We start from the raw sequence: 18,811 nt of genomic DNA, 5'->3' as shown, positions 1-18,811 counted from the left end.
CCAAATTTAAGTACATTATTTAAAATGGATTGTAAAGTGAGGAGGCATAATGTGCTCATGACTTAGAATCTTATTACCATCACGGAAACGTTGGTAAATATTAAATAAAGAATGCAGTAATTCAACTAAATATGATGTATGTTAAAAGATGAATATGCCTTTATATGATATTTCCATTGATATAGAAAACTAACACACCAGGCCTTTACGGGGTTCCAGTCAAACTACGTAGTTGGCAGTCACTAACTGTCCACAGTCCAGTCAGCCTCAGTTGTCCTCTGGCGTCACAAGACACAGTCAGCCAACATGACAGTACTTGTCAGGCGTCTGGGAGCGGACCGCTGTCGCTTGTCAGGACGTGCCCTGCCTTCACACGTCTGGGGGTAAGTCTTACAGGAGGAAAACATCGGACAGGTCGAGGCGTGGACTAGCAACGTCAGTCAGAGAGGGAGCCACCCACTTGTGTCAGGAGGGCGGGGCGGTGTGTTTTCATTAGCGAGTAAAGGACCGACGCGTGGCGGTGGCTGACACCCTGTTGTCAGGGACTGAACCGCCGGCATCTGTTAGGCGTAGTCGTTCGTCTTGGAGTGTGCTGACGTCCTGTATCAGGAAGAAACTTGCTAACACGCTCGACGATGAGGTGCTGACGCATGTCAGCTGGTGAGACGTCATTGGAAAAAGCGGCTTTGATGCTTCAGGGAGCATATCGTTCTTGCTTAACAAGGAATGAATACCTTATGTGTGTCGTACATTAGGACGTATGTTTGTATACTTATTAATAATATGCCTTGATTAGGGCACTGTATAAAAAGTAAATCAATCAGGACAGTTGGCATACGTGACTTGGATATTTCCGTCGGCAGAGGTTTTTAGGAAATGCCACATTAAATGCAGGGTAAGTATATTGCTCATGTTTTAGTCTGGTTTGTTCACACCCTTTTGTTAATATTGTGTCCACTTATCATTGCACGTTAGGGAAGAACTATAAGAACATATGGGGTTATTGAAAACCATCGACGCAATTCCATTTTCTGTGGTTGGTGTGGTAATGATCCTATAGGTTGGTAGTCCTGGCTACGGACGTCCTCTGTTCTATCTATAATCGTGATAAAAATGTCGTATTTCCATCAAGGACAAAGTATGTTCTTAAGATCACATTTGTCTCGGTCATGGTTTACCACAGAAAGACAAAAGAGTAAAACATTTAGATATTGACTGACGTCAGAAGATTCGGAATATTTTATGAACACTTTCCTGCCTACATTTTGAGGAACATATGGATATAGCACAAGTAAGTGTATAGTCAAAAACGAACGTTACAAAACGATATTAGGCCATGCAAGTCATTTGAGTGGTTTGCGACAACCCCTTGCGATACAATGTAGCCCCTTCTGCTTCCAGGTGGCGGAAAGACCCGTTCATTCCGTAACCGAAGATTACTATGTTTCTGGTTCATACCTTCATTTCCTGGGTTGTTGTAGTGAGTGACAGTATCGCGTTAAGGGTTTCGGGAAGTGTAGTGGTGGAGGAGGCTTCAGGAGACTAGAGAAGAGGTAAGTTACTGGTCACTGAGACACTCGGGGTAAAACTCAATTTGCTGACAGCAAGTCTTGTGGTGATGGAAAGGTTAGGATATGTGACCACACGTCGCCGGCTCGGTAGCTGCCGGCTGGCTTGGTGCTCCCGGCTCAGAGTTGATTGATGTTTATGTAAACAAATGTCTTATTTCTAGCCAGATATGAGTAACATTTGGAGATTAATTGTTGTAACCAATGTAGAGTGGTGAACTATACTTAGGTGTACTTAATGTAATTACTACGGCTAGAAAATGTACAGAACATATGAACTCTGTAGACAGAACTTCAAAGTATGTTACTATTCACTAAGATGACAGCTTATGATTGCTCATCCTTAAACGTATAACCCGCCATACGTTATCAAAGTTAGTGATTTTGGTGAATTGATAATTTACTACATTTGAATGACGTATTTTTTGTAATTGATTTGCAATATACAAGCAGTAACAGACCACCGGGTCCTTGTGAAGCTTCATGTTGCCAGTGAAATAAATTAGAAACTGTGGTAAGAGCTCGCCCCTCTGTTCATCTAACCTTAAACATGGCCACTTCATCCGTTCTCACACCAGCAGACCACAATAATAATGGTATATTTCCATTATAATTATCTACTTCTGGGAAGGTTAGGTAAGATTTCATAGGCTACGTTCGACTTGGCGGGGAGCTACTGCATGGGTCACGGTGAGGTAGAATAGGCGGTTGAGTGTTGGCTATTATTCTAGATCATGGTGAGGTAGGGTAGGTTCGGTCAGCCGCAAAGCCGTGGTTACTATACTGGGTCACGGTGAGGTGGCCCAGAAATGGCCGATGAGTGGTGGCCACTGTACTCATTTATGGTGAGGTAGGCTAGGGTCAGCTGGCAGGGGAACGGTAGCTCGTCTACTGGATCGCGGTGAAGTAGGCTAGGGTGAATCAGAGAGACAAGAGGTTGGTGCTCAGAGGTCGCACTATCAATCTCCTTGATAATGTTTTCTCCATACGACACATCGCACATGAAGTTGTCCTGTCCTCAAACACCATAAAGTGGAATAGATGTTTGGAGAGCGGTAAACGTAACGACTTACTGTAAGTTATGATTGTGTGAAAAGGAGTGGGACATGGCAGCAATGATGAAGGATGCATAGGGAATGAAATACCTGCGTCAGAGTATATCAGCAGCCAAATCCAACGTCTCTGTTCGCGGGTATGGCTAAGTTTTGATAAGTACGCATGTATCTGGAAATGTTATTGTAACCACATTTTCATACTAAAGATATGCAGATTATGTAGAAGCTATGGAATTTGGTTTATTCCTATCTGAACTTGATAATTGAAATTTTCAATTTAGGCAACCGAGTGTCCATTCCATGTAAATATGGTTGTGTTTTATTGTTGGCAGAAAGAACATAAGCGGCAGAGGCGAACACACCACAGAACTCCAGCGAGGAATGAACGCCTGAGAGAACACCACACATTCCGAGAGAAAATAGGATTCTGATCTGAAGCAGTGTTCACGGATGAGTGTTTATACAACTCTCATGGCAAGGTTCACTGTTGGAGGAGGAACTGTACCAGGCAGGAAGTTAATGATTTGATGCTGCTCAAAGACTTAGAACGTCTTAGTTATGGTAATAAGACATTCATGCGGATACCCAAATGTTAATGATATACTGTTTATGCACCATAAACGATATATCACCTGCCGAACCACTACAATAAACGTTAAAATCGTACAATGTTCTACAGGCACAAATGACCAAGCCAACCAGTCACTCTACCTGCTGCATCTAGAGGAAAGTGACATTACATGGCCTGGGTGACGTTTTCAACATGGGAGGTCGCTTTACTGCAACGACTGTTGCAGTAACTGCTGGAGGAACGTTTCTTACCGTCTCTGCGGGCTAGGGGTTTACCTCTACCTGCTGGGCCCATCATTACTGTTAACGACGTGTTGTTCAACACTGGTCCCTAAGAACGTGACATTCTATAGCTCCTGGACTAGGCCACAAATGAACAACCTTAATTGTCAATGAACATGTTTGGGCAGAAATGGTGTACATCTGGCAACCAGGAGACGAGATGACTAGTCATCAACTACTGAACCACGCCCACATCCTTCGGGGTTAATCTGCAGGCTGGACGTTGTATTAAATAGTACCTAAACATTTTCATTTGTCGTTATAAATTTATAAGTTTATTATTGTTTGATAAGCATTAGTGTCAATAATAAGCAGAGAATCATGTATACTTATACTATACGTGGAGGAAAATATACATGTTTATGATTTATTCACGCTGGTGTGGACTATCGTTCATGCCCACTTCAGTTAAATGGCAGCCACCAAATTTTTTGTCTTTCCAGTAATATGAAATAATCAACGGATGAAAACGATTAAAATATATGAACGGTTGTTCATTGTATCAATTTTTTTATGCTGTATTAAACGACGAACCTCCCACCAACACATGGCACGGTGCAGTGTACGGAGCTGTTCTTTCAGAGATAGTTTGTATTTATTCCTCCCCTGTTTTGTTTTGAAGTTTTTTAAAAGATATTGTTCATCAATATCTTTTTATAAAGTAATTTTACGCAAAATCGATATTTCATCGACGGTTATCCACAAGAGAACTCCGCCTTGCCTTCGTGCGACTGGCTCCTTGAAACCTTTTTCTGCATAAAACCATTGCCTAATATTTTGCGAGGTAGCTAGGTCTTTCCCACAATCGGGTGGTTTGCCAATCCAGATTTCGTGATTAGGTCCCTATAGGTGGACTTAGGTAAGCCATCCGCTGCCTCTGTAGAGGGTAGTAGTGACACTGTCCATAAAAAGTAGAAACGCTTTATTTGTTTTGACCCATGCGACCAGAGCAACGACTCCTGCCTCCCTTGATCCATTCCTAATCAGAAAAGTCATTGATTGGTCTGGGCATGTTGAAACGATCAGGAAACTGGTTAGTGGTGATTTGCAGATAAGTCGACGAAACAGGTGACGGAACTACTTAAGTAGACGAAGTTCCATATTCATGACGTTGTGGTCTTGATAACCATTGCCATGAATTCCTGCAGAAGAGTCATATACTGCACTGATGTCATGGATATGACATTGGACGACATTGTGAAGGAACTAGCAAACGAAGACGTTATCGCTGCCAGGTTCATCACCAAATTTGTCCATGGCGAACTACGTACAACTCCCCTGATTAACCTAACCTTCGGAAAATCTCTACTACTGGACATTCCCTTTTTTAGTTACCTGCGATGTCAAGTTTGCCCCTACATTCCAAATTCCTTACGTTGCTTTAAATGACAGATATTTGTCTACGCCTTAAAGTGTTGCACTCTTTCTGCTAAATGGGAGAGGGAAGTTTGCTGCAAAAGGTCATACAGCTGAGGAGTGTACGACTAATATTATGTTGAGTTAACCGGGGCTTCCGTCCAGTTTGAGAAGGAAGTATGCGCAGTCAAGACACAAAACATCTCATATGGCGAGGCTAGGAGGAGGGTTAAGGAGTATCGTGATACTCCAAAAGCTAATGAATCCTACACGGTAAACCTAGGTTTACCTAGGCGCGCAAAGGAGGCATTTCCTCCACGTGTAAGTTTGATAGGAGTAAACCTTTGTCAAGAGAAGGAGGGTACCTCAACCAAGTGTAAGATTGATAGGGGGTAAATCTTTGTCGTGTCAATGAGGGTACCTGCTCCACGTGTATGGTTGATAGGGGTAAACCTTCGTCGAGTCAAGGAGGATACCTGCTCCACGTATAAGTTTGATAGGGGTACACCTTTGTCGAGTTAGGGAATCTACTTCCCCCACGTGTAAGTTTGATAGAGGAATAAACCTTCAAGTCAAAGAGGGTACCTCTTCAACGTGTAAGTTTGATCGGGGGATAAACCTTTATCGAGTCAAGGAGGGTACCTTCTTCACGTGTAATTTTGATAAGTGGGGTAAACCTTTTTCGGGTCAAGGGTACCTCCTTCATGTGTAAGTTTGATAGAGGGGTAAACCTTTGTCGCCTCAAGAATTGTACCTCCTCCACGTTTATTGGTGAGGGCTTTGATGTTAGGACTTGTCGGGTGGTGGTGTTTGTCAGTGTTCAGGGGGAGAACCTCTCGTGTGCCACAGTAAAGTATCGTACATCGGGGCATAAGCCCACGACGTGTGATGGAAACGAAGCTACTGATGTAGGGAATGAGCAGCATTTATTCGCCGTCAAACAGGAAGCCGCCCTTAGGTGCCAGGTAGTTAATGGGACTAGTGTGTCCAAGAGTGAGGTGCCGACGTGTGCTAAAGACAAAACCAGAGAATCTGTCAGCGTGAGCAGTCATTCTTGGCCACTGTAGTGCGTTAGGAAGTGAGCAACGGTTTTTCGTCTCTGAAGTGTATCAAGCAGGAAGCCATCGTTACGGAGTTAAGCAATGTAGTGTATCTTGAAATGAGCTACCGACGTCAGACAGGGAGAGAGGAGTGTTTTTAGTGCTTCAGTTAGGAAGCCAGCGTTGTGTGTCAGAGAGATAGTATGCCATGAAGTGAGCTACCGGAGTGTGTTAGACACGAAGCTATCGATGACTGTTGGAGAGTGAGCAGAGTTTTTGAATTCGTCGAAGTAATGGGTGGAGAAGTAAGCTACCGACGTGTATCAGAGACTGAGCCACCGACGCCTATTGAGAATTAGTAACGCTTTCTTTTCACTTTTACACTAAAGAAAGCTTCACCTTGGGAATGTTACTGGGTACATGTCTGACAAGTGTATTAAGCTTTTTTGGGCTCCCCAAGAGATATCAGGGTAAAGCTTTACTTTGCTAACTTTATTATTTAGACGATTTTATTCAGCTCTTGCTCTTGCTAGTATCTTTATACCATTATGTTCATCTAGTTTTTATTGATCAGAACACATTAGAGAAGTAGTGTAAGAACTTATTGGTTTACCAAATCCCCCCCTCCCTCACCCCACCCATATGATTCCATTTTCTCTGGTGTATGTTGTATCTAATGGTCACTTACGAAGAAAATGATAGGTGTAATTGCACTTTTAAAGATGGAATATGCTATATTGACCAAAATATTGTCTTGCATCTTGTTTACGATTGAGAAATATACGGGTAAAACAATATTTGAAAGTTGACTTGGCGTCGAAATGGTTCGAATTAGTCTGAAAGGTGGACGATGTCCGAGTCCGAATTATGTTGGTTGTGACTTGAGCTGACTCAGATTCGATATTATTCAATATCCACCTTTCTATCCACAAAATCATTTCTCTAAGGTTAATTGTTAATAACATACTGATTTCGAATGAATATATGGCCTCGTTAAGAAGTTTGTAATGCAAAACGAACGTTGCATAAAGGGTATGCAAATCATTTTACTGGATTGAGACAACGCTTCGCGTTCACCTCGATGTTCTGAACCGTGACTAGTGACTACGTTGTTGGCTCCTGCGGCTTCACTTGCTCAGTTATGGTGGCGAGTGGCGGTCGTGCGGTCTGGTAAGTGACGTGGTGGAGCCATCACTCGGATGAGTGAGACTAGTGAGGGTTAGAAGGTTAGCATGAGTACCCACTTGCGCCTGCCAGCCTGGTCTTTAGCTCCCAAACGGCGAGTAGGTAGCTGCCAGCAAGCTATGTCGCACTCAGCCAAGCTAGGTAGCTCCTACCTAGCTGTCAACCAGGCTAGATAGCTCCAGCCTGCTAGGTACATCCCAGCTAGCTTCGTGTTGTCTGCTAGGAGATGGTTGGTGTTTCTATAAACAAAGGTTGTACTTGTAGCTAGGTTTAGGAGTCACATTTGTAATGGTTGTAACGAGTTGTTGAATGATTGATGAACAGTATTTATTTAGGTGTACTGGGAAGAGTTGACGTTTCTTATTGTAGTTACACAGATAAAACATATAGAAAATGTATGACGTCACTAACAGAATTTAGTGGATATCGTTTGTTCAATCGACAGATTTGATTGGTTGTCCTGGATTGTGTGACCAGCCATACAGGTTATTACAATTATACAGTTGTTTGGGTAAATACCAGTTTAGCTCATCGTCGAAATGGCTAATTTTGTTTTGGTTTGCAATTAACATACAGTAACAGACCAGTGGTTGCTTTTGATGCTCTTGTACTAGTGAAAGAAAAGGGAACAAATTAACATTGTTAGACTAACACTGTCATTCATAGTTTTATCCTGCAATTAGCAACCAAATTTAAGTACATTATTTAAAATGGATTGTAAAGTGAGGAGGCTAATGTGCTCATGATTAGAATCTTATTACCATCACGGAAACGTTGGTAAATATTAAATAAAGAATGCAGTAATTCAACTAAATATGATGTATGTAAAAGATGAATATGCCTTTATATGATATTTCCATTGATATAGAAAACTAACACACCAGGCCTTTACGGGGTTCGTCAAACTACGTAGTTGGCAGTCACTAACTGTCCACAGTCCAGTCAGCCTCAGTTGTCCTGGCGTCACAAGACACAGTCAGCCAACATGACAGTACTTGTCAGGGTCTGGGAGCGGACCGCTGTCGCTTGTCAGGACGTGCCCTTCCTTCATACGTCTGGGGGTAAGTCTTACAGGGGGAAAACATCGGACAGGTCAAGGCGTGACTAGCAACGTCAGTCAGAGAGGGAGCCACCCATTGTGTCAGGAGGGCGGGGCGGTGTGTTTTCATTAGCGAGTAAAGGACCGACGCCGTGGCGGGCTGCACCGTTACAGGACTGACCAGGCACTGTTAGCGAAGCGTTCGATACTGAGCTGTGCTGACAGTCTGTATCTACTGAGACGCAAATAGTGCTAACACAGCTTTCACGATGTAGCCGTGTGACATGTCAGCGGTAACGTCATGGACCAACAATGAAGCAGTACTTTGATGCTTAGGGAGATCCATGTTTCTGCTTGAACAAGGATGATACCTCTTTTTCGTACATTAGGACGTATGGTATCTTAACTAGTATGGCAACATCGTTGGGCACGGTCAAGGCTGATCAATCGGTCAGTTGGCAACGTGGAGCCGCCAATTTCCGTCGGGCAGAGGTTTTAGGATGCCCTGTTAGACGGCTTAAGGACCGACGGTGGCGGTGGCTGACACCCTGCTGTCAGGGACTGAATCGCCGGCATCTGTTAGGCGTAGTCGTTCGTCTTGGAGTGTGCTGACTCCTGTATCAGGAAGAAAAGGGCTAACACGCTCGAGGATGTGAGGTGCTGACGCATGTCAGCTGGTGAGACGTCATTGGAAAAAGCGGCTTTGATGCTTCAGGGAGCATATCGTTCTTGCTTAACAAGGAATGAATACCTTATGTGTGTCGTACATTAGGACGTATGTTTGTATACTTGTTAATAAGATGCCTTGATTAGGGCACTGTATAAAAAGTAAATCAATCAGGACAGTTGGCATACGTGACTTGGATATTTCCGTCGGCAGAGGTTTTTAGGAAATGCCACATTAAATGCAGGGTAAGTATATTGCTCATGTTTTAGTCTGGTTTGTTCACACCCTTTTGTTATATTGTGTCCACTTATCATTGCACGTTAGGGAAGAACTATAAGAACATATGGGGTTATTGAAAACCATCGACGCAATTCCATTTTCTGTGGTTGGTGTGGTAATGATCCTATAGGTTGGTAGTCCTGGCTACGGACGTCCTCTGTTCTATCTATAATCGTGATAAAAATGTCGTATTTCCATCAAGGACAAAGTATGTTCTTAAGATCACATTTGTCTCGGTCATGGTTTACCACAGAAAGACAAAAGAGTAAAACATTTAGATATTGACTGACGTCAGAAGATTCGGAATATTTTATGAACACGGACGATTCTGAATCCGAATCATTACACTGGCTATGACTTGGCCGGACTCGTGTTCAAAATATATACTTTATAACAAAAGTAATTTTCCCACATAGATTTCTAGTAACATACGCATGTAGCCCAAGTATATAATCAAAAATGAACGTTACAAAACGATAGGACGTACAAGTCATTTCGATGGATTGAGACATCGCCGTGCTATACAATGAAGCCCCGCTTCTGCTTCGAGATGGCGGAGGAGCGTCTTCATTTCGGATCCAAAGATTACTATGTTTCTGGTTTCATGCCTTCATTTCCTGGGTTGTTGTGGTGAGTGACAGTATCGCGTTAAGGGTTTCGGGAAGGGTAGTGGTGGAGGAGACTTCAGGAGACTAGAGAAGAGGTAAGGTACTGGTCACTGAGATGCTCGGGGTCAAACCCAATTTGCTGACACCAAGTCTTGTGGTGGTGAAAGTGAGGATATGTGACCACAGGTGTCATGTCGCCGGCTCGGTACCTACCTGCGAGTAACATTTGGTGATTAATATAATTCAATGTAGAGTGTGTTGAACTATATACTTTGGTGTATTTATTGTAATTACCGCAGCCACAAAAATATAGAGAACATATGAACTCGGTAGATAGACTCTTCAAAGTATATTACTATTCACTCAGGTGACAGCTTATAATTGTTTATCCTTGAACGTGTAACCCGTCATACACGTTATTACAGCTAATATGATTTTGGTAAATAGTCTACCTCATTTGACTGACATTTTTTTTTGTTTTAGATTTGCAATATACAAACAGTAACAGACCACCGGGTCCTTGTGAAGCTTCAAGTTGCCAGTGAAAGAAATTATAAACTGTGGTAAGAGCGCGCCCCAATGCCCAACCTCCACTATACGTGACCACTTCATCCGTTCTTACACCCACAGACCATAATAATAATGGTACATTTCCATTACAATCATTTGCTTCTAGGGATGTTGGGTAACATTTCATAGGCTAGGTTCGGCTTGGCGGGAGCTACTGCACTGGGTCACGGTGAGGTAGAATAGGCGGTTGAGTGGTGGCTATTATTCTAGATCATGGTGAGGTAGGGTAGGTTCGGTCAGCCACAAAGCCGTGGCTACCATAGTGGGTCACGGTGAGGTGGCCCAGAAATGGCCGGTGAGTGGCAGCACTGATGAAGGATGCATAGAGAATGCGGTACCTCCATCGCAGCCAAATCCAAGTCTCTGTTCGCGTTTAACTATATATAGGTATGGCTAAGTTTGGATAACAATGAAGTACGCAATATATCTGGAAATATAATCATTGGTGTAACCACATTTTCATATCAAAGATATGTAGATTATGTAAAAGTTATGAAATTAGGCTTATAATTGAAATTTTCAATTTAGGCAAGTGTCCATTCCTTGTGAACATAGTTGTGTTTTACTGTTGGCAGAGAGAACATGAGCGGCAGAGCCAGCCCTCTCCAGCGATCGTGATGGGCATAAGACGTCTCCCCGTTGAGCGGTAGGCGAATTTTGCACGACACAGGAGCACACCACACAACTCCCGCGAGGAATGAACGTCTGAGGGAACACCACACATTCCGAGAGAAACTTAGATTCTGATCTGAAGCAGTGTTCACGGAGGACATGTGTTTATCCAACTTTTATGGTAAGGTTCACTGCTGGAGGAGGAACTGTGCCAGGTAAGTTAATGATTTTGCCGTTCAAAGTCTTAGAACGGCTTAGTTATGGTAATGAGAAATTCATGTGCATACCTAAATGTTAATGATATACTGTTTATACACCACAAATATATTTTGCCGAACCAGTACAACAAACATTAAAGTCATACAATGTTCCAAAGGCACAAATGACTGAGCCAACATGAGCGAGGAGGCCTGTTCATGTCACATTACCTTCTGCATCTAGAGGAAAGTGACATTACATGGCCTGGGTGAAGTTTTCAACATTGCAGAGGTCTTTACTGCAACGACTGTTGCAGTAACTAATGGAGGAATGTTTCTTACCGTCTCTGCAGGCTAGGGGTTTACCTCTCCCTGCCGGGCCCATCATTACTATTAACGACAAGTGCCCCGTCCACACTACTAGTGTTGTTCAACACTGGTCCCTAGGAACAAGACATTCTATAGCTCCTGGACTAGGCCAGCAAATAAACAAACTTAATTGTCATTGAACATGTTTGGAGAGAAATGATATACACCTGGCAACCATGGAGACGAGATGACTAGCCATCAACTACTGAACCAAGACCAATCCCTTCGGATGAACTCTGCAGGCTGAACGTTGTATTAAATAGTTCTTAAAAATTGATTTTCATTTGTCTTTTATAGATTATTATGATTAATAAACATATGTCAATAATGAGAGGACACTGTATACTTACACGATGTCTAAAGGAAAATGTATGTATATGATTGATTCCCGCTGGTATGGAGGCCCTGTCATGCCCTGTTATTTGACGGCCACAAACTTCTGTGTCTCTTTCCAGCTGTATGGAATGATTGAGTGATAACGATTAGAATGAAATATATGGAAGGTTAATTGTTTCATTATATCTACTTTTATGCTGTATTAAACTACCCTCCTTTCAACACATGGCAACGGAGCAGTGTGATACGAACGAAGAGTCGTCAGTGAAGTCAAGGAAATTGATTTGTGTATCGGCCAACTTTACTGCTGACGAATGATGGTGTATCAATATCCTGCTTACGAGAAACACAAATCCATAGTGATAGGCGTATCCATGCGAACATCATAATACAATGTGGATATCGTGTGGCATAATTCTAACCTATTTCCATAATATCAGCAGTGTTCAATTTCCTTGCTACTCCGATACTTAACCATACTACAGCAGCACTTGGTTCGGTGGTTTGCATTAAACATTTGCAGCCTTCTCCTACCTCCAACTTTATAGGAATTACACCCTCTCTAACACAAGTGTCTGAGGTACATTTTAAGATGAATGAGAACGTCACTAGTCGACCATCGTAGTTGATGGTATACAGATGAGTAAGATCTTTCATCCACAGAGGATAATGACAATATGTATAGTTGTACACATGCCTTTTCTGCCTGGGACACTATAAAAAAAGTAAATTAATCAAGACAGTTGTCATACGTGGCTTGGAAACTTCCGTCGACAGAAGTAGTTTTAGCAAATACCATGTGAAATGCAGGACGAGTATATTGTTCATGTTTTAGTCTGGTCAGTTCACACACTTCTGTTGATTGTGTCCACTTATTATTACACGTTAGGAAAGTACTATAAGACCATATGGGGTTATTAAAAACCATCGACGCAATTTCATTTTCTATGTGTTCTTAAGATCGCGTTTTGTCTTAGTCGGGGTTTACCATACAAAGAAAAACAAGTAAAACTTTGTTTACAAATTGACGTCTAAAGAGTCGGAATACATTATAAACGTGGACGATGTCTGAATCAGAGTTGTTACATTGGCTGTGACTTGGACGGACGCGCGTTCAAAACATAACAAAAAACTTTCCTGCCTACATTTTGAGGAACATATGGATATAGCACAAGTAAGTGTATAGTCAAAAACGAACGTTACAAAACGATATTAGGCCATGCAAGTCATTTGAGTGGTTTGCGACAACCCCTTGCGATACAATGAAGCCCCTTCTGCTTCCAGGTGGCGGAAAGACCCGTTCATTCCGTAACCGAAGATTACTATGTTTCTGGTTCATACCTTCATTTCCTGGGTTGTTGAGTGAGTGACAGTATCGCGTTAAGGGTTTCGGGAAGTGTAGTGGTGGAGGAGGCTTCAGGAGACTAGAGAAGAGGTAAGTTACTGGTCACTGAGACACTCGGGGTAAAACTCAATTTGCTGACACCAAGTCTTGTGGTGATGGAAAGGTTAGGATATGTGACCACACGTCGCCGGCTCGGTAGCTGCCGGCTGGCTTGGTGCTCCCGGCTCAGAGTTGATTGATGTTTATGTAAACAAATGTCTTATATCTAGCCAGATATGAGTAACATTTGGAGATTAATGGTTGTAACCAATGTAGAGTGGTGAACTATAGCTTAGGTGTACTTAATGTAATTACTACGGCTAGAAAATGTACAGAACATATGAACTCTGTAGACAGAAACTTCAAAGTATGTTATCATTCACTCAGATGACAGCTTATGATTGTTCATCCTTAAACGTATAACCCGCCATAAGATATTAAAGTTAATATGATTTTGGTAAATTAATAGTTTACTTTAAGTGAATGACGTATTTTTGGTAATTGATTTGCAATATACAAGCAGTAACAGACCACCGGGTCCTTGTGAAGCTTCAAGTTGTCAGTGAAAGAAATTAGAAACTGTGGTAAAAGCTCGCCCCTCTGTTCATCTAACCTTATACATGGCCACTTCATTCGTTCTCACACCAGCAGACCACAATAATAATGGCATATTTTCATAACAATTATCTACTTCTGGGAAGTTTTGGTAAGATTTCATAGGCTACGTTCGGCTTGGCTGGGAGCTACTGCACTGGGTCACGGTGAGGTAGAATAGAATAGGCGATTGAGTGGTGGCTGCTATTCTAGATCATGGTGAGGTAGGGTAGGTTCGGTCAGCCACAAAGCCGTGGTTACTATACTGGGTCACGGTGAGGTGGCCCAGAAATGGCCGATGAGTGGTGATTACTGTACTGATTTATGGTGAGGTAGGCTAGGGTCAGCTGGCAGGGGAACGGTAGCTCGTCTACTGGATCGCGGTGAAGTAGGCTAGGGTGAATCAGAGAGACAAGAGGTTGGTGCTCAGAGGTCGCACTATCAATCTCCTTGATAATGTGTTCTCCATACGACACATCGCACATGAAGTTGTCCTGTCCTCAAACACCATGAAGTGGAATAGATGTTTGGAGAGCGGTAAACGTAACGACTTACTGTAAGTTATGATTGTGTGAAAAGGAGTGGGACATGGCAGCAATGATGAAGGATGCATAGGGAATGAAATACCTGCGTCAGAGTATATCAGCAGCCAAATCCAACGTCTCTGTTCGCGGGTATGGCTAAGTTTTGATAAGTACGCATGTATCTGGAAATGTTATTGTAACCACATTTTCATACTAAAGATATGCAGATTATGTAGAAGCTATGGAATTTGGCTTATTCCTATCTAAACTTGATAATTGAAATTTTCAATTTAGGCAACCGAGTGTCCATTCCATGTAAATATGGTTGTGTTTTATTGTTGGCAGAAAGAACATAAGCGGCAGAGGCGAACACACCACAGAACTCCAGCGAGGAATGAACGCCTGAGGGAACACCACACATTCCGAGAGAAAATAGGATTCTGATCTGAAGCAGTGTTCACGGATGAGTGTTTATACAACTCTCATGGCAAGGTTCACTGTTGGAGGAGGAACTGTACCAGGCAGGAAGTTAATGATTTGATGCTGCTCAAAGACTTAGAACGTCTTAGTTATGGTAATAAGACATTCATGCGGATACCCAAATGTTAATGATATACTGTTTATGCACCATAAACGATATATCACCTGCCGAACCACTACAATAAACGTTAAAATCGTACAATGTTCTACAGGCACAAATGACCGAGCCAACCAGTCACTCTACCTGCTGCATCTAGAGGAAAGTGACATTACATGGCCTGGGTGACGTTTTCAACATGGGAGGTCGCTTTACTGCAACGACTGTTGCAGTAACTGCTGGAGGAACGTTTCTTACCGTCTCTGCGGGCTAGGGGTTTACCTCTACCTGCTGGGCCATCATTTACTGTTACGACGTGTTGTTCAACACTGGTCCCTAAGAACGTGACATTCTATAGCTCCTGGACTAGGCCACAAATGAACAACCTTAATTGTCAATGAACATGTTTGGGCAGAAATGGTGTACATCTGGCAACCAGGAGACGAGATGACTAGTCATCAACTACTGAACCACGTCCACACCTTCGGGGTTAATCTGCAGGCTGGACGTTGTATTAAATAGTACCTAAACATTTTCATTTGTCGTTATAAATTGATAAGTTTATTATTGTTTGATAAGCATTAGTGTCAATAATAAGCAGAGAATCATGTATACTTATACTATACGTGGAGGAAAATATACATGTTTATGATTTATTCACGCTGGTGTGGACTATCGTTCATGCCCACTTCAGTTAAATGGCAGCCACCAAATTTTTTGTCTTTCCAGTAATATGAAATAATCAACGGATGAAAACGATTAAAATATATGAACGGTTGTTCATTGTATCAATTTTTTTATGCTGTATTAAACGACGAACCTCCCACCAACACATGGCACGGTGCAGTGTCATACGAACGAAGAGTCGTCAGTAAAGAAAAGAAAATTAATAGTTTGAGGAGCATCGGCCAACTTTACTTATGACGAATGATTGAGTGTAGCAATATCCTGCTTACGAGGACAAATCCATAGTAATAGGAGTATCCATGCGAACATCATAATATAATGTGGATATCGTGTGCCATAATTATAACATATTTCCATAATATCGAATGTGTTCAGTTGCCTTGCTGCTCAGATACTTAACCATACTACAGCAGCACTTGATTCAGTGGTTTGCAGCCTTCTCCTACCTTCAGCTTTGTAGATATTACAGCCTCTCTAACTGAAATGTCTGAGATACATTTTGATTGTTAGGATGAATGAGGATGAATGTCACTAGTCGACCATCGTTGAAGTTGATGGTTTAGAGATGAGTAAGATCTTTCATCCACAGAGGATAATGCCACTATGTATAGTTGTATACATATACCACAAATATCTGTAGATAAACATTATGTTCCACAAGCTTTTAGCATAAAATTGCGTTTATACATAAAAGAAAGTATGGTTAACTTGGTAGAATTACTGTACCAAAACAGCAAAAATATGTTCTATGAAGGAATTGGAAGCAAATATTTCGGTACGATATAGAAACAGAGGCAATAAAAGGAATACTTTGCGTCAATGATTAGGAAATTTTGCAAAAAGACAAACGTAAGTACAAAGATACTTGTATGTTCCCAACAATACGAAACAAATTTTCATGAGAATGAGGATATTATATAACACCGAGAAGAAATACAGAATCTTGAACATTTAGAGACAAAATATAATATAGAATAAGTATAAATATGACAATAGTACATCGCTTATTGTATATACAATATGTATTTCTCAAGAAAATTACAATACATTTTCAACAATTCAAAATCGTAAGTTTTGTTTACAAGCAATGGCATGCGGGTCTTATTTGAGTTGTTTCAATATCAAATTTGATCCCGTTTCAGATGTATTTGGAAATCATATAATTTATTCACTGAACTGTCAGGCAGACAGTATAAGATTAATCTATGTTTACTTCATTTTGTGCTTTAAATTATTAATCACATATGTTCTCTTGTTTCATCGTTGACTGCTTGTTTGTACGTTGTTCCTCCCACACAAGTCCCATAGGAGGAGAAACCGGTGAAAAATAACTCGCGAGGCGGAGCAACACATGGGGGGTATCAAACAGCTCGAGTCTCGTGGTGTACTGAGTTTATTTACTTCGCTGAGCAAACATGATCTCTTCCGGCCAGTAAACAACAATGGGATCTTATACATTCAATAAGGCATCTTACAGACTGACAATGGGATCTTATACATTCAATAAGGCATCTTACAGACTTACGTGTCCACAATGGATTAAATGAGTCATTCCATTATTTTCGCAGTCAACTTTCATATGTCTGGCGCCAACATCTCCCCACCATAGGAGTACCTTTAATAACTCATATCCTTACTCTCAACAACATGATCATATGGCATCAGGATGTATAAAACAAATGTCTCACTAAGAGGCAACTCAACCCTCACCCTGGGAAGCAAATGATACAGTAAAACAATAAACAATACCCAAAGGGACTATACTGATCATCAACCTAAATCTACAATACATCTCAAACCCTCCAATCTCACATATTCAGTCTCTGAGGAAGCTTTATAGTTCGTCCTGTTCTAGACACATAAGTTGACGACGGTGTCATGGAGTGAGCCTCATCAGAACCTTGAGCATATGCTGGGAAGGCATCTGTTGGTGGTAAGGGACTATGAGCTTCATTTGTTGTAGCATCCTCCCCTGCAGATGAAAGCTCCAAGTTATTCAGTTTTTGCACTGGCCTACTAATTTACTCCCTTTGCAGTCTTAACTTTGACACTACGAATTATTCCATCCTTCCCAGGGAATAGCTCAACAATCACTCCAAGGTGCCATTGCAAACGAGGAGAATTATCTTCCCGAACCAGCACAACAGATCCCTTCTCCAGTTTCATCTGGGTGTGAAACTTGTAATGATAGGGGGTAACTTCAATAAATAGTCAGACACCCACACATTCCAAAACTTATCAAGTTGTTGATGTCTCAGGCTTTCTCGCTCACATAGGTCCTTATGTGACATTTCAGGAACCTGGCAATCACCTTTAAGCTCTCTATGAAATCCAGCAGTGCATCCAATTAAAAAATGAGGTGTTAAAGAGCTTACGGAATTAGGATCATCTGTGGCAAAAGTTACGGGTCTGGAATTTACACATGCCTCAATTTCATGTAAGGTAGTCTCTAGCTCACATCTTGTTAAACATTTTATACCAAGGGTCTTTCTCAGAGCTAATTTAACAGATCGGACTAATGTTTCCCACCAACCTCCCCACCATGGAGAATGGTGTACAACAAACTTCCACTGGGGAGCAAGGGTGCCAAAGAACCGATGCATTTGTTTAGACATACTAATAAAAGTCTTGGCATTGTCAGAGTAAATAACTGATGGAAGGCCTCTTCTGGCAGAAAACCTACGAAAGGCAAGTAAGCAATCATAATAAGACATAGAGTTACTCAACTCTAAGTGTACTGCAGGGAAAACTCCACAAGTGAATAACAAAATGTACAGCTTCTTGCATGGAAAATCAACACAAAACAGTGGTCCAGCATAATCTACACCTGTCACAGTGAAAGGAGGAGCAGAGTTAATTCTTAGTCCTGGAAGAGGAGCTACAGGCTGACGGCAAGCTTGTGAGTGATGTCTACGACAAATCATACACTCCCTACACACTACCTTAGCAAGCTTTCTTAATCCGACAATTAAGTAACAAGATCTTAATGTTGAAATTAAAGTGAAAACACCAGCGTGTTTCAGAAATACATGTTGGAAACTAACTAACAGCTTGGCAATATAACCTGCTGGAATAATCATAGTATACTTGTAATCATAACTTAATTCAGCCTGGTCCAGCCAACTCTTACTTCTCAAAAGAACATTTTCATCCATAAAAGGATTGAATTTCCTAATGTCAGAACTCTTAGGGAGTGACTTTCCAAGCATTAAGGCATTGATCTCTTGGCTGTACCTTTCTCTCTGAACAGAAATTATTAACTTTGTCTTAGCTTGATCTAACTCTGTATAAGACAAGGACCCAAAACATTTA

At 41.7% G+C, this 18,811-nt stretch overlaps 2 long non-coding RNA genes across 22 annotated transcripts; both read left to right on the top strand.

The window, feature by feature from the left end:
• The first annotated feature begins 233 nt into the window (after positions 1-233).
• Positions 234-11,900, top strand: LOC139748559 (uncharacterized). 21 transcript variants are annotated; one of them, XR_011712751.1, is made up of 4 exons: positions 7,271-7,285; positions 10,133-10,294; positions 10,795-11,046; positions 11,208-11,900. It is a non-coding gene; the product is annotated as an uncharacterized lncRNA (long non-coding RNA). The 21 variants fall into 21 exon arrangements; XR_011712748.1 differs by lacking the exons at positions 7,271-7,285; positions 10,133-10,294 and adding an exon at positions 234-383; XR_011712761.1 differs by lacking the exons at positions 7,271-7,285; positions 10,133-10,294 and adding an exon at positions 638-660.
• A 436-nt stretch (positions 11,901-12,336) lies between these two features.
• LOC139748560 (uncharacterized) lies at positions 12,337-15,118 on the top strand. The gene is made up of 3 exons (XR_011712763.1): positions 12,337-13,168; positions 14,581-14,809; positions 14,928-15,118. It is a non-coding gene; the product is annotated as an uncharacterized lncRNA (long non-coding RNA).
• The last annotated feature ends 3,693 nt before the right edge of the window (positions 15,119-18,811 follow it).

Source organism: Panulirus ornatus, unplaced genomic scaffold (assembly GCF_036320965.1).
Source record: "Panulirus ornatus isolate Po-2019 unplaced genomic scaffold, ASM3632096v1 CTG_8020_pilon, whole genome shotgun sequence".
In the NCBI taxonomy this organism is placed as follows: domain Eukaryota; kingdom Metazoa; phylum Arthropoda; class Malacostraca; order Decapoda; family Palinuridae; genus Panulirus; species Panulirus ornatus.
Note: the sequence above shows the minus strand (reverse complement) of the source record. Positions and strands in the feature narration are given on the sequence as shown.